The sequence below is a fragment of the Microtus pennsylvanicus genome, chromosome 5 (genome assembly GCF_037038515.1).
Source record: "Microtus pennsylvanicus isolate mMicPen1 chromosome 5, mMicPen1.hap1, whole genome shotgun sequence".
In the NCBI taxonomy this organism is placed as follows: domain Eukaryota; kingdom Metazoa; phylum Chordata; class Mammalia; order Rodentia; family Cricetidae; genus Microtus; species Microtus pennsylvanicus.
Genome location: NC_134583.1, coordinates 101,255,028 through 101,270,105, shown reverse-complemented (window position 1 = coordinate 101,270,105; position 15,078 = coordinate 101,255,028).

Here is a 15,078-nt window from a genome sequence, read left to right as displayed (position 1 = left end):
TGATAATTTTCTGAGGGAAAAAACTATCTTAGTATTTCTTGTTCCCTGTATTTTGCATTGGGATTTGCCCATCTAAAGTTAGATCTTCGTTTCAGATTTTTTGGTTATTGTTATTTTAATTTGGATTGTGTTTCTTATTTCAGTGGAGGTGTCTGCAGTATTCAGGAGAGACTAGGCTGAGAGAGAGCTGTATTTATGTTGTCTTCTGTCACCATGTTGTTCCAGAACATATAGTTAGTCTATAGCTAACTCCTGTGATCTGAGTATTGTCTTCAGTAAAAGTCACTAACCCACTGGGATTAACATAGAGTCAGGTTGTGACAAAACCCAACTTCCTGTGAAGCACTGAGTTTATAAGTGAGTAAAGGGATTTTGATAGCATTGTGAATAGATGACAATCTTGACAAAGTTAGATATTGTGGGAATGAGTGGAAAGGAAAAGAAAAAGAGGTAAGCAATCAAGGTAAGACTTGTAAGTAGTATTAGTTTGTTAGATGGAAAGGATAGGAGACAGAGACATGTAGGAGTTGAAATAAGAGAGGCCATGGAAAAGATAGAGTTAATATATTGGCATGTTAGGTAAGCCTAGACTAAAAGGAAGGGTAAGATCTATCTTGGTATTATAAACAAGGTTCATTTCTGGGTTTTAGAAGATGTAATACTAAGAGGAAAGAATACTAAGAGAAAAGAAAGAAGGCAGATAGAGAGAGACAGCACAAATCAGAGAAAGGTGTGAACTAGAGGGAACAGTGTTATCTTGCTACAACTGATGTTGCAGGGGGGGACAGAGAGTTGAGTGAAAATGTTAGAAATTGAAACAACGTACTTGGATGTTGTTTCTTTGTCCATGGCAGATCTGCTACAGTATCTCCCAGGCCCAGTGCAGGATAGACTGTGTGCTGGTTTTTCCAAGTGATGTTCTTTTCTTGTCAGACACTCAGGATCCTCTTCTGCGTGAGATTTCAGGCAGAGCCACTTGCTGTCTGTGAGTCAGGGCAATTGAGGCAAAGCTTGTGGAGTCACAGTTGACGTGAGCCTATTCAGCCAGCAGCAGGGATTGACTGTGTGGCATCTAAAGCAAGAGTTAAAGCCATGCTTAGTGTTCAGTTTCACGATTCATTGTTAGAAGGGTGGTACCGCAGTCACTGCAGACTCCTGTGAAATCCCAGCAGGCTCGGCCTTGCACGTTTCATGGTGTAAGTCTTTCCAGTCAGTTTGCCAGATTGGCCCGTATATTAATTGAAGTCAGAGAAATAAACTCAGTAAAATGGGGCTTGCTGGGACTTGCTGAGATGGATTCTGAGGACTGGAGAAGCAGCTGACAGAGTGATAGCACACACCTATTCTCTTAATTTCTGGAACTGTAATCAGCTTCTTCTTCCTATGTGGCTTCTAGGCCCAACTAATCAAAGAATGTCAATTTGAAATTTTTATTTTTGTTTATTTAGTGTGTGATTTTATTGTGTGTGTGTGTGTGTGTGTGTGTGTGTGTGTGTGTTAATGCTGGTGTTACAGAACACGCATGAAGTTCAGAGAACACCTTGGGAATATATTGGTTCTCTCTTCCTACCATGTGGAACCTAGAAATCTAACTCAGGTCTTCAGGCTCAGAGGCTATCTCCTCTACCTCTTGAGCCATCTAGAGGACCACAGTATGAATTTTTAAAGGGTGCATTATAGTGATAAACTGTCCAATCCCTAAAAAACAGATAAATTGCATAAATAAAAGTATTACTTATTCATCGTTGAGCAGCAAAGAAACAATCTATTTTTCTGAATAATATGTGAAGTAAGTAGCACATATTTGAGACAGAAGGTCAGCAGTTGTAGGCAGATACTGCTCTTTTGTTCCCCACTGCCCAGACCTGAATAATGACACAGAAAATACATTAATTACAAAACTGCTTGCTTGATTGATTAGGCATATTCCTAGCTACCTCTTACATCTTAAATTAACCCATTTTTATTAATCTGTGTTTCACCACGAGGCTGTAGCCTACTGATAAGGGTTCTGGTGCCTCTCTCTTTCAGCAGTTACACGGCATCTCTTTGACTCTGCCTACTCTCTCTATATGTCTCTGTTCAGATATCCTGCCTATTTTTATTTTGCCCTGCCATAGGCTGAAGCAACTTCTTTACTAACTAATTGCAATAAAACATATTCACAGCATACAGAGGGGAATATCACATCACCTCCTCTTTTCTATCTAAATAAAAGGAAAGTTTAACTTTAATATAGTAATATTGCATATGACAAAACAGGTATCAAGCAAGAATTACAGTTACAATATTTATAACTAACTTATCTTTTATCATAACTAAAGAATACTATGACTATAACTATCTAATCTTTAACTCTTCAAAGACCCCAAAAGGATATAATATTAGTTGGCAAACGGGAAGTGCATTTAAGCTACTTCCAAAGCTCTAGAATCGACAGACTCTTCTTACTGCCTGGACAGTTACCCAAAGCTCCTCTGTTGTATTGGGTATCCATCTTCAGGATACAGGGCCATAGTATACAGCAGAATTTTCCATTTAGCAGGAAATTTGAAGATATGTTCTGCCTTATAGTGGCAAAGTTTATTAATTGCTTTCTTTTGCGTCCTGAAGAATGTCTGGCAATTTTTTTTTTCTGTGAAACAGGAATTCTAAAGAAGTGCCTCACCTTCAGTTTAGGCAAGTTCAGCAGTATTTTTCTGTGGGTCCTACATGCCCAGTTCATACAGCAGCAAGCGGTTCAGGCGAGAGCAGTTTCTTGCCCAGATGACTAACAAATTCCATAAGGAGCCTCGTTGATGCCCATCTTCCTTTTGTAGTAGATTGGTGCTGCCAGGAGATGTGTCTCATTGTCATTAAAAGTCTAAGTTCTTAAAACATTTTAAAGGCCATATTCTTTGAAGTGTTGAAAATTATCTAGCTAACTGAAATATATCTCTGAATATCCTGATAAACTATGATTACTAGTTTGACTATTATAAATGACTACTAATCTGTAATTTTAATTATCCATTACATTTTAAATGAGCTGTATAAACATAATACCTTAAACATGAGTAGAAATACATATACATAGTGTAGTAAATCAACCTTAAATTTGTATCAATGGTTCAAAGTTCATACCAATGCAAAGTATTCATCTCTATATCATATCTCCTTTTAAATAAAAACAAACATTTATAAACAATCGTTTTGAAAATTTGGGCATAGTTTTCTCAAAAATACTTCCTGCTGTTTCTTGCATGAAATATTTTTAAGGTTCCGGAGACCTTTCATAGGATTTTGTTCCATCAAACCACATTAGCCTGGAAAGAATCCAGAGGTTCCCATCCTTTGTGGAAACAAATGCAGAACCTCTTTTCCAAAGCAACATATCCTTAGACCCAAATTTTGAAGTCAAGATTTCTTAATGCTATTTCAGTTTAACATTCCCCAGAATCAAGTATCTCTCTAGAGTCAAAATATTTAAAGAAAACACAATATGCAAAATCCAAAGTTTCAGTGTATATTCCACCTTTATGTGGCTTTTCTTTACTCCTTTAGTCTATGACTGTCTGTACTCTTTTATATTACTTTTACTGTCTCTTTAAAGACTTTGTTTCATTTTTAAGGCTATTTCTTCTTACAACTGTCTGTACTCTTTGTCTTTTCTCTCCCAAGTCTACATACATTTATCCAACACTGTGACCCATTCAGAGGTCTTTTGCTTTTTTTCTGAGTCTGTCTTTCTTGGGTATCTATAATCATTTTCTGCCCAGTAGTGTTTTGTTTTTCTTAATGCTAAACAGGTCCAGATAGGACCAACTCCGTGGCCCTGCCTGTTTGCTCTTCCCAGTTCAACATGGCGGAGGCATGTTTGCTGCCTTGGTGAGCCACGCTTACCACCCTAATTGCAGGGATGCAGCAACTCTATGCCCCCATTAAGCAATTTGTAACATGCTGCTCATAGAGCCCATTTAAGTGCTCCATAACCGCAGCAGCATGAACCAAAAAGACGGCTCTTAAAGAAGCCACACAATTTTTTGCCACTAATGCTGAGTCGGGAAGCCTTCTCTTAAGGGATCAAGCCTTTGCTTGCCTCTAGCAAACAGAGCCCACGTGAGAAGATGCTACTACCAAGAATTCTTGTTTAACTCTGTTCTTTTGGAATTTTTTCCCAAGCTCTTTCAGGTTTTATGTGGATGAAGTTGACCAATGATGGCACTCCATTTACTTGAAAAGCACTTATTTAATTACTATGAAGTTCTGGTCATAAGTATTATGTCATTATAGCACTTTTAAGATGGTTTAATTTGCTGGAGAACACAATGTGACACTCACAGCCCATGCTCCCATTATGCTTGTACAAAAAAAAAATAAGTAAAGGGAGTAATTATGTAATAGGAACGAGACCTCTACAGCCTTGGTATAGTAATGTGTAAAGAGTTATATATTTCTGGGAAATGAGAATTAATTACCCAAGGAACTGAGACTGTATATAAACCATAACAGTGAGTTAATTTTCAGAACATAAAGAGAAACAGAACACTATCTTTTCTTAGGATAGTTCATAGATATATACCTAGAGTTATTCTATACCCTGTGTTCTCTCCCAGTTTGATGTTACATAGTGAAAACCTTCTAGGGTTTGGAAAGTCCCATAACTTGCTTCGTTTGGTTTCTGATGACGTTTTCCTAAATTTGGTTTAACAATGAGCTTGCCTGTCTTCTTGCCTCATTTAACAGCAGTGCACATTTAGGGAGTTATGCTGGAAGGTGCTATGATGCTGGAGGGCGTGCTCTGAAGAGCAAAGGAGCTTCCAAAGTTATGTCCACTGCATAACACTCACAGCCTATGCTCCCATTAGCCTTGCAACGAGGACCTTCTCACTCTGGCCTGAGTTCCCACATTGGAAAACAAGTTGGCCTCAAGTGAAAACAGGAAAATATTTGTACATTGGTTTATTTATTCTTAAATATTCTTACTTGATGACTTAAAATTTATGGTTTGGAATCTTTAGAAAAACAGTTTACAAACTCAGATTTTGTAATAAAAGAGCTTATCATTTCTAAATAATAGACACTTTGTGACAGTGATATTGCATCATTCTAACAGATGCTATCGTCACACAGAGCAACGTGAGACTGAATAAAGTCGCCATCTCCTGAAATCATTACAACTCCAACTTCAAGTTTCGTTAAGCTTGCATAAACTTAGAAGATTTGCAATTTGACTGCCTTTTAAGACTTAGAACAAAATTACTGCTATTTTGAAAGCTGGAGAAAAGGAAGTCTTTCAAAAACCTGAAAGGTGTATTGTAACTGAGAATAAAAAAATATTCATATATAGAGGTGGATTGCATTTTGTTAAACCCAAAGAGTACCTATATTTTTACAAGATGTGTTTGAACCATGTATAAATATGTCAGCCAACAGACACATGAGTATTGTGGCAATGCACCCCATAAGATCATTTCTCAACAGAGAAGGTTGAGCACAGAATAAGACAAAATCCAGAAGCAGTTTGAATATTTGAAAATTAAATCTTCCTTGTATAAATAAGTCATTACAGGATTAAACAAGAACTTTCTGCTTTACATTGTCTGGTCCCGAGTCACTGGACAGGATTTTATATTTCATTAATCATATCAAGGACACACCAAGAATAATGATTAAAACTTTGGAATGTTTCAGAATTTATTGTAGCCTATGTGTGAGGAAATTTATGAGGGATTTAGTTTTGCAATTAGAAGTATGATTTCATTGTCCACAAAGTCTATGGGACAGAAGAATTTTCATTTTCACAAATGGTAAGCTAAGTGATAGAAATTGGAATTTTCTCTTCAAGCAAGGACAGTTTCAGACCTCAGATACAGCAATCAAATATCTATTGTACCGAGATTTTTTTTCTCGGTCTTTTTTTTCCCTGTTACTTTTTGAAGTCTTGATAATTTAGTTAAAATAATAAAAATTCATTAAATTTCCTGAATGGTCATTGAAGTGTCAAAAGATTGTGGAGGGGATACTGAGACATGTAGAGGACACCATACAAGTGAATTCCTTGTCCTATGTCAGCTTCGTTGTAGGTGCCATTCAGACATTATTTGTTTCACATAAAAATAAAATATCCTGTTTGTGCAGTGCTTCAATCTATTACAAAAGAGGAAAAGTATGGGCAAAATTATATAATCATAAAGCAGACTGATAGTGAGAAATTCTGCAAGTTTTTTCACTGGAAAAATAGCTTCATCTTGATTTCATGCAAGAACTTCCATAGCTCCCTGGTTCAGAGGGTAAATCCCAAGCATGTGAAGGAAGCAGACTCTAGCTTGGAAATGAGTAACGAAATTGGGAAGGTGCATTTTCTATGGTAAATGTCCTACAGCTTAGCATTAAATGCTAGGTGGAAACTTTAAGAAATTATAATATCTGTATTCAAAGCCAACTTTTGGTAACTTATATAATTAAATAAAAAAGGTTTAAAATGGTTTGGTAATGTGTTGACATTGAATTTTACATGTATTCTTTTAAATAACACAGTAGAAACCATGTAACTTTTGCCCAGTTTCTCCTTATTGTAACAACTTACAAAACTCTGGCAAAATTTCTCAAGTGAAACACTGACGTTCTTACAGCCCAGAAGTAGAATGGCCCCAGTACCACATGGGTCTCGGGTGTTGGCTTTCAGGGTGATATCTATATCTTTCACCCTTTCCTCTAGAGTGTTCCTTAGGAAAGATAAGTTTGTTCTTATGAATTCATGTTCCATGACAAACCATTAGAACTTTGTTCAAAACTTTGTCCATACTTTTTAAGAGGTCACTCTGTAACCCAGAAAGCCTTTGAGTTTGCAATTCTCTTGCCTCATTCTCCCACTTGCCTAGAATGACAGCCCGCACTCAGGGCTGAAATAGGCTCAGAATATATTTCAGTTTTATAACATATGCTGTTAAATGATTCATACGGCAGAACGATTATTTCTCTCATCTTTTTCCTTTATATTGAAGTCTAGATGAGAGTTCTTCCTCCTTGGAAATCAATATGACAGTTTCTCAGAAAATTGAGAATCAATAAACTTCAAGAACCAGCTATAACACTCCTAGTCATATACCCAAAATATACTCCATCCTTTCACAAGGACACTTGCTGAACTATATTCATAGCATCTTTATTCTCCTATTGTGAATAAATAGAAAACAACCTAGATGTTCTTCAACAGAAGAATGGATAAACAAAATGTCATTCATTTACCCAATGGAGTATTACTCCATTGTTAAAAACAATGGCACCATGAAATTTGAAGACAAATGCATGCAATTAGAAAAAAAATCATCCTGAGTGAGACAACCCAGACCCAGAAAGACAAACATGGCGTGTACTCACTTATAAGGAGACATTAGCTGTAAAGTAAAAGATAAAAAATGCTACAACCCACAGACCTAGAGAAGCTAAGTAGAAAGAAGAACTTAAGGGAGGACACAAGAATCTCCCTGTGAAGTCCATATAGAATAGATTTCACAGGTGGCTTGTGGGTGGTTGGAATTGAGAAAAACTAGAAGAAATGGCCAGAACTGGGGAGAATTTGGGGGCTGAGGTGGAAACCTAGAGAGTAACCCCAAGATACACTGCTTGTCATAGTGGACATGTAGCCTGAATCAGCCATTTTCTGTTACCAGGGGAGGCCTCAAGTATATGGACTGAACACCAAACCAGTCACAAAACCTTCATCCTACAGTTTATCCTGCCTGCAGAGTGTTCTGGGACCAGAGCCTTGCAGATTTGTCTTCAAAGAGACCTGAGAGACTTTATTCAGGAATTCAGTGTCTCACTACAAATATTAGACAGAGCTTTGAAGGTACTGTGGAGGACAGAGAGAAAATATCATAGGAACCAGAGGGATCAGAAACATTACAAGGACATGGCCCACAGATTCAACCGACCAGAACTCATGGGGACTTGGAGAGATCAGGGAGTTTGTAGAGGTCTGACCTACGTCCTCTGTGTCTATGTTATTGCCGAGTAGTTTGTTGTTTTGAAAGATTCCTAACAGTGGGAATGGGCCTTGTATCTGATTCTTTTGTCTACTTGTTGGACTCTTTTCCTTATAGTGGGATGGCTTCTCCCATCTTGATGTGATGGCATGTGTCTGGCCTTCTTGTAGCTTGTTATGTCATGTTTGATTGATGTCTCTGGGAAGTCTACTCCTTTTCTGAGGAGTGACAGAGAGGGATGAGTCCATGGTAGAGGTAGGGTGGGGGAAAGACACTGGGAGGAGGGAAGAGAGAGGAAACTAATGTAATATAGGAGAGAATGTAATATGTAATATATATGCATATATATTTAGAAAAGAATAAAAAAGAGTTCTTAGAGATGTAATCATTTGTTCAAGTTCACAACGGAATGGAATAATAGTCAAAGGTTATGCTGAAGTCCAATTGTATTGTCTCACACTGTCACGCCAGCAAGTAAACAAGTGTCAAGTGACAGGAAGAAAGTAGACTACAGGAAAGAAAATGGGAAGAAAGACTAGGAGAAAGTTGGAATGTGACATTCCAAAGAGAGTTTTATGAGAAAGCAATTTAGCCAATGCTACACTCAACTCTGAATGAAAGCTTAGGGTCTTTCCCAAAGGATCATCTGTTTTCATATATTCTAGTTACATTCATGCTTTGACCTTGTAACATCTATTTTGACATCCCAGTGCTCAGTTCTCTTCCCCTTTTAATACCAAACACTTTATCAATCAGGGTGAGGACAGACAGTGTAAAATTCAAAGGTATGTGTTGAAAAGAACAGCCTGTATCACTCTGTGTTTCCTCTTTGTGCCCGGACTTGTCAATCTAATCCCAGGTACCTCTGCATCTGACTGATGGACAAAGACATCAAAGCACACCTACATGGTGAAGATGCAGCATGCCACAAGGAATTCTGAATGGTTAGACAAATATTGGAAGTAAAAGAATAATTATTAGAGACCTACCAAGTCTCCCTGGCATACAATTCTGGACACCCTGGAGGAAAGAGCTACATCCCAGATGATCAGTGAATCTTTACTTGAGAGGTGTGTCATATCCTGCTCTTAGCTGAAAGGGCTGGGTAGCTGAAAATGTTTAGTTATAACCTGCCTGAGGAGTGACTGATGAGACGCACTCTAAAAAACAACAAATAAAAGAAGCCTTGCTTTATCACTATGGTGAGCTATCAGGATGGTAAGATTCTCAGACCTCAGAGTGCCACAATGAATAGACAATGATAGTGGAATTTGATCATGGAAAACAGGTCATTCTCTGCAATGAGGCATTATCACATTTTCTTTCCTTTTTTTTTCTTCTAATTTTGATCCTTATAGGTCAATGATGAAATTTAAATGAGTGCTTTTGATGGGACTTTGAAACTCCCCTGGAATCTTCTTTGATCTATAAAGTCTTTCAGAAACAGCATAAAATAAGCAATCCTGACATGTTGGTGCACAACTGCCAGGTAAGCACCGAATCACATCCGCCAGTCATTCATTTCAATTGAATTGCCAGGACATCTTGATTGTAGCAGATCATTTGTCATTGAATTAGTTGGGAAGTTAGAGTAAATTGACCACAAAATCAAGTTCCTCCCATTACAAATTCACAAAGCCTTTCCTGTAGGCTTAAGTTTATGAACGGAAAGATATTACAAGGACCTTCAAGATAAAACTATTAGTCTATAGCAATTAGAAGTTAAGTGTGATTGGTGGATGTGGTTATTTAGTGAGTTCAAGAAGAAGTGGATGACTAGCATGCATGATTACATACTGTAAAAATTCTACACTATTTCATTTCATGCTATAACACCCCTGTCCCTTTTCTACATGTAAATATATGGGCTACTGACTGGAAGTGAGCTGAGTTCTGATGCACATGTGGTTGTTAGTTGCCTTGCTCTGTCAACTTTGAGCTTGTTTGAAGAGCCAGCTTTTCTCCGCTCTGACTTGATAAGTCCTTCTATATTATGCACAGGATACAACTATATTAAAGGAAACAAGTTCTGTTCTAACTGCCCATGATAGTTACTATCCACTAATTTCATTCCCCAGAGACTAGTGGTTCTTTATGCAGGTAATGTTTCATGTAATATTAAGATGTCAAGGAACATTTACTGCATAGGGGTAAACTTTCTTCAAGGCCACTATGTCATGATCAGATGGGAGCTTCTGTGATACAAATAATGATTAACTGGTACAATCAAGAATGATGTTTTCTTCTTTTGCCTTTCTTGGCTAACCCACGTCTTTATCATCTACCAGTTGGCTGAGCAAATTTTTCATTCTTTAGTCTGGGGTGGAAGGGCAAGAAGTAGTTTGTGGTTGTGAAAGTTCTCAGAGGGTTGGTATTATTGTGGTCTTGCCTTGAGTACTTTCAGTTCTCTTGATGATACTTTTTTTTTTTGGTCTTCAGATACTTCTAGTACTGAGGTTTTTATACCGTCAATAATACACTCTGTAACATGAACAATTTTTGTATACCAGAACTTTTGTCCTATTACAGCTATAATATACGTCACTCTTCTTTGATTGGATGCATCTAGTATGACTATGCTAATTAGCACTGTTACATGCATTTTACACATCCAGCATGATAAATGAACAAACCTGTTTTCCCAAACACTCAAATATAAAGAGGGAAGGAAAGAGCAAATAGGGATTAAAGATAAATGACTTGCTTAATATGTATTAGACCAAGTGTTCAATTCCCATTTAAAATGAAACAAATTAAAATTTGAAACAAAGTCACATGAGTAGATCTTAATATAGTACAACAACTACCTTTCAAAGAATATATTAAACAAAAGGAAAATTCATACACATGGAAAAAAAACCTAACAGGGATAAGACAAGCTCTAAAAATTAATATTCTTGATCTACAACTTGATAAGGGAGTTCTATAAACATGACAAAAATTAATTGTCTGTTTACCTCTAACCTCTTGAATGTAGAGAAAATAAATATTTATTTGGGGGGGTATAGCAGTGTGAAAGATTTTCTTAGGACAGCAAAGACAATAGCATGCCATGTCAGGGTGCCCTTTCTTACTCGTAGCCTTTACAGTGTGACCTTCACATAGCATCAGGACTCTGTGTTTTTACTTTTAGGGACTCTGCCCAGCATTTTCCCTATTCTAACCCTAACCTTAACCCTAACCTTATGTCAGGGCAGAGACAGATGCTAGACAACTACAAAGGAAACGTATTGCAGGAAACACTTGTCAAGTTTTATTACTGATTTTTTTTCCAGGATTCCCTTCAAACTCTCTCAATAAATGTGTTTCTCAAAAAAAATTCCCTCTCATTATTCTAACTCCATACCACCCAAACCAAACTTCTTGGGGGTGATTTAAAGAACTCCATTGTTGCTTCTGATAATTTTTTGCAAATACTATATATGGTTTAACATATCTTTTGTATTTCAGTGGCTATTGGACTTCAGATGCTCAATTGAAAGTCTTCACTAGTCATGCCTCAGTAGACTTTTCCTTTACAAATGTCCAGTATGTAACTAACTTCAGAGACAGTGTTTTCATCAATTGTTTTCTCATTGCTAATGTTTCCAGCAAAATACAATGAGTTTCTTGAAATAACTTCTTGTCCAGTGCTATTATTGATAATGAGGTTTTGTGGTCTTTTCTGATACTTGACACACTAGTCACACTATCTAAGAAGCTTGTAGCAAGGGTGTTAGCCTAGTGATTACATTAGTTAGACGAACAGGCAATAATATTCTGAGGAGTTCAGCCGTCTCTGTGCATGCTGGGCTTTCATGGAATAGAACTGAATGGAAGCTGAATATGGTAATTTGAACATAATTGGCCCCCAGAAGTCCATAAGGAATGGCATTATCAGGAAATGTGGCTTTTTTTTTTGGAATGGACTGGCCTTGGTAGAAAAAGTAAGTCACTGTGGGAATGGACTTTGAGATTTTGTTTGTTCCAAAAACAGAGACTTGAGGATCTCTCATTTTTGAGGCCAGCGTGGTCTACAGAGAAAGTTCAAGAACAGCCAAGATTAAGCAGTGAAGAAATCTACGGAAAACAGAAATCTGAAGAAGATGTAATTGAAAGATCCCTGAATTTGAGACCAGCCTGATCTACAAACCAAGTTCTAGAACAGCCAAACTTAGGCAGTAAGATAACAATCAAACAGAAAGTTTGTAAAGATGTAATTGAACAAGAAGGGCATGTTCCAGCACCAGCAAACAGCAGAACTTGGCAGCTTCAGCAATGTGGTTCTGGCTTGAAAGTTAAGGATAAAAGAAACAAACAGGTTATGAAACTGGCCTCCATGTCTAAGGAAACCAGCTTAAGCCAGGCATGTGTTAGGCATGTCTCTAAATGCAGAAAGGCTATTGTGTGAAATTGTGAAGTTAAAGCCTGGATTACTTTGGAAAACCCCAAATGTTAGAGATGCCAGAGTCATGGGATATCTAGCAAAGAAAGTTACTAACAGAAAGTGGAAACAGTCCAAAAGTAAGAAGTGTATTGAATTCAAAAAAGTTGAACAGAGTTGGAGATCTGAAGAGTGTTTTTACAGCAGACATGGAGAGGCAGAGTTTGTAGTTTGCCCAGCTGGCTTCTGATCTTTCTTTAGTCCAGTATTTCTTTTTTTAATTGTTTTTATTGAGTTATATATTTTTCTCTGCTCCTCTCCTTTCCTCCCCCCCTCCTTCTGCCCTCTCCCATGATCCTCATGCTACCAATTTACTTAAGAGATCTTGTCTTTCTCTACTTCCCATATAGATTAGATCCATGCATGTATCTTTTAGGGTCCTCTTTGTTTTCTAGGTTCTCTGGGATTGTTAATTGTAGGCTACTTTTTCTATGCTTTAGTTGTGAAAGCCACTTAAGAGTGAATACATATGATATTTGTCTTTCTGGGTCTGGGTTACCTGAATATGATGTTTTCTAGATCCATCTATTTGCGTACAAATTTCAAGATGTCATCTTTTTCTGCTGTATAGAATTCCACTGTATAAATGTACCACATCTTCTTTATCCATTCTTAGTCAAAGAGCATTTAGGTTGTTTCCAGGTTTTGGCTATGACAAATAATGTTGTTATGAACATAGCTGAGCACATGTCCTTGTGGTATGACTGAGTATCCTTTGGGTATATACCCAGAAGTGGTATTGTTGGATCTTGAGGAAGGTTGTTTCTTAATTTTCTGAGAAATTGCCATACTGATTTCCAAAGCAGCTGTATAAGTTTACAATCCCACCAGTAATGTAGGAGTGTTCTTATTAAACCATATCCTCTCCAGCATAAGCTTGTTGTTGATCTTGGCAATTCTTATAGGTGGATGGTATCTCAGAGTTGTTTTGATTTGCATTTCTCTGAAGGCTAAGGGTGTTGAGCATTTCCTTAAGTGACTTTCAGCCATGTTAGATTCATTTTTAATGTACTTTGGTTCCATTGGTCCTTCTGTCTGTTCTTATGCCATTACCAGGCTATTTTCAGTACTGTAGCTCTGTAGTAGAGTTTGAAGTCAGGGATTGTGATACCTCCAGAAGTTCCTTTATTGTACAGGTTTGTTTTGGCTATCCTGATTTTTCTTTCTCTTCCTTATTGAGTACCATTCTTTCAAGTTCTGTGAAGAATTTTGCTGGGATTTTGATAGGCATTGCATTGAATTTGTAGATTGCTTTTGGCTATATTGCCATTTTTACTATATTAATTCTATCTACCTAGGAGCATGGAAGATATTTCCATTTTCTCATGTCTTCTTCAATTTCTTTCTTCAAAGATATAAAGCACTTGTCATACAGGTCTTCTACTTGTTTGGTTAAGCGTTACTGTTCCATGTCTGTTCTTGCAACATTAAATGTAAATAGTAAGAAAAGAAGAACCACAATCCATGAGACACAATGAGAAGGTTTTCATTTGCGGCAATATTGTGTAGGGATGTTTTTCCCATGGCTGAGGTATTTGTCTGAGAACAAGATCCTCCCCACCCCTTTGGGAATGCAGAAGGCTGAAGGTTGCCCATATTTGCCAAAACCCACAAAGAAAACATTGAGCAGAGTCATATGAAAGGCACGTTGCACAGGTGTGTTTAACACACAGCTATGTGTGTATAAATCTGTGGTGTCCATAGATTATACTGGCTAACTCTAATGTTTGTGATTTGTTCTTACCCCCCACCCCCTCAGTGACCTCTGCATATAATTTGAAAAAAATCAGTAAATATTTTCTAACACAAGACAATGTCAAAATATACATTTTAATATGAACAACCAAGCCCTCAAAATAAATAGTTCATGTATTTTTTGAAAAGTTATATTAAGATATTCATTTTGTTTAATATACTTGTTCTTCTTATCAATGCCCATCACTTAGTAGGAAGTGATAACATGGACATAAAATGATACTTATTTGTAGTTGGTAATACTACCTCTTACTCAGACCAGACTGTACTTCTGAAAAAAAATCTTTCCTGTTCTGTTAAAAAGGCAGAAGATACTAGACTTTTGGTGGTTGAACTTTCACTTTTCCTAATTAAAAATAAACACAAGTAATATGTGTTTAACAGAAACTATAATATCATTTGAAGTTTGACCTATTCATGAGTCAACAATATGCAACACAGTGTCTTCCCAGAGTGCTGGTAGGGTTCCTATCTAGTCATAAGATCATCCAGGTCAACTATTAGGACTTAAAGACCCAGTATATAGTATTTAATAAACTAAATGAGATATTCTACAGTTACAAAATAGGCTTTCTTATGAGGTAGAGTAGGCTAATACATGATGTTGGCTGTATCAGATATCCTAAATATACTTTTACCTTATGAAATTATCATGTTTAAATTTTCCAAAAGCCAGGGACATCTATACTATAAACAGTTACTTGCTTTTTAATTATTAGACTTCTACATTTAGGGTTTATTTTTTAAATTCATTTATTTTATTGTGTATATATGTACATTCATGAATATATACCTGCATGCATGTATGAGTATATGTGTGTGTGCATGCTCATGTGTGTGTGTGTGTATGAGAGAGAGAGAGAGAGAGAGAGAGAGAGAGAGAGAGAAGGTTGGGAGGGGAAGAGAAAGATTGCTTGTGAGTTCAGGTGT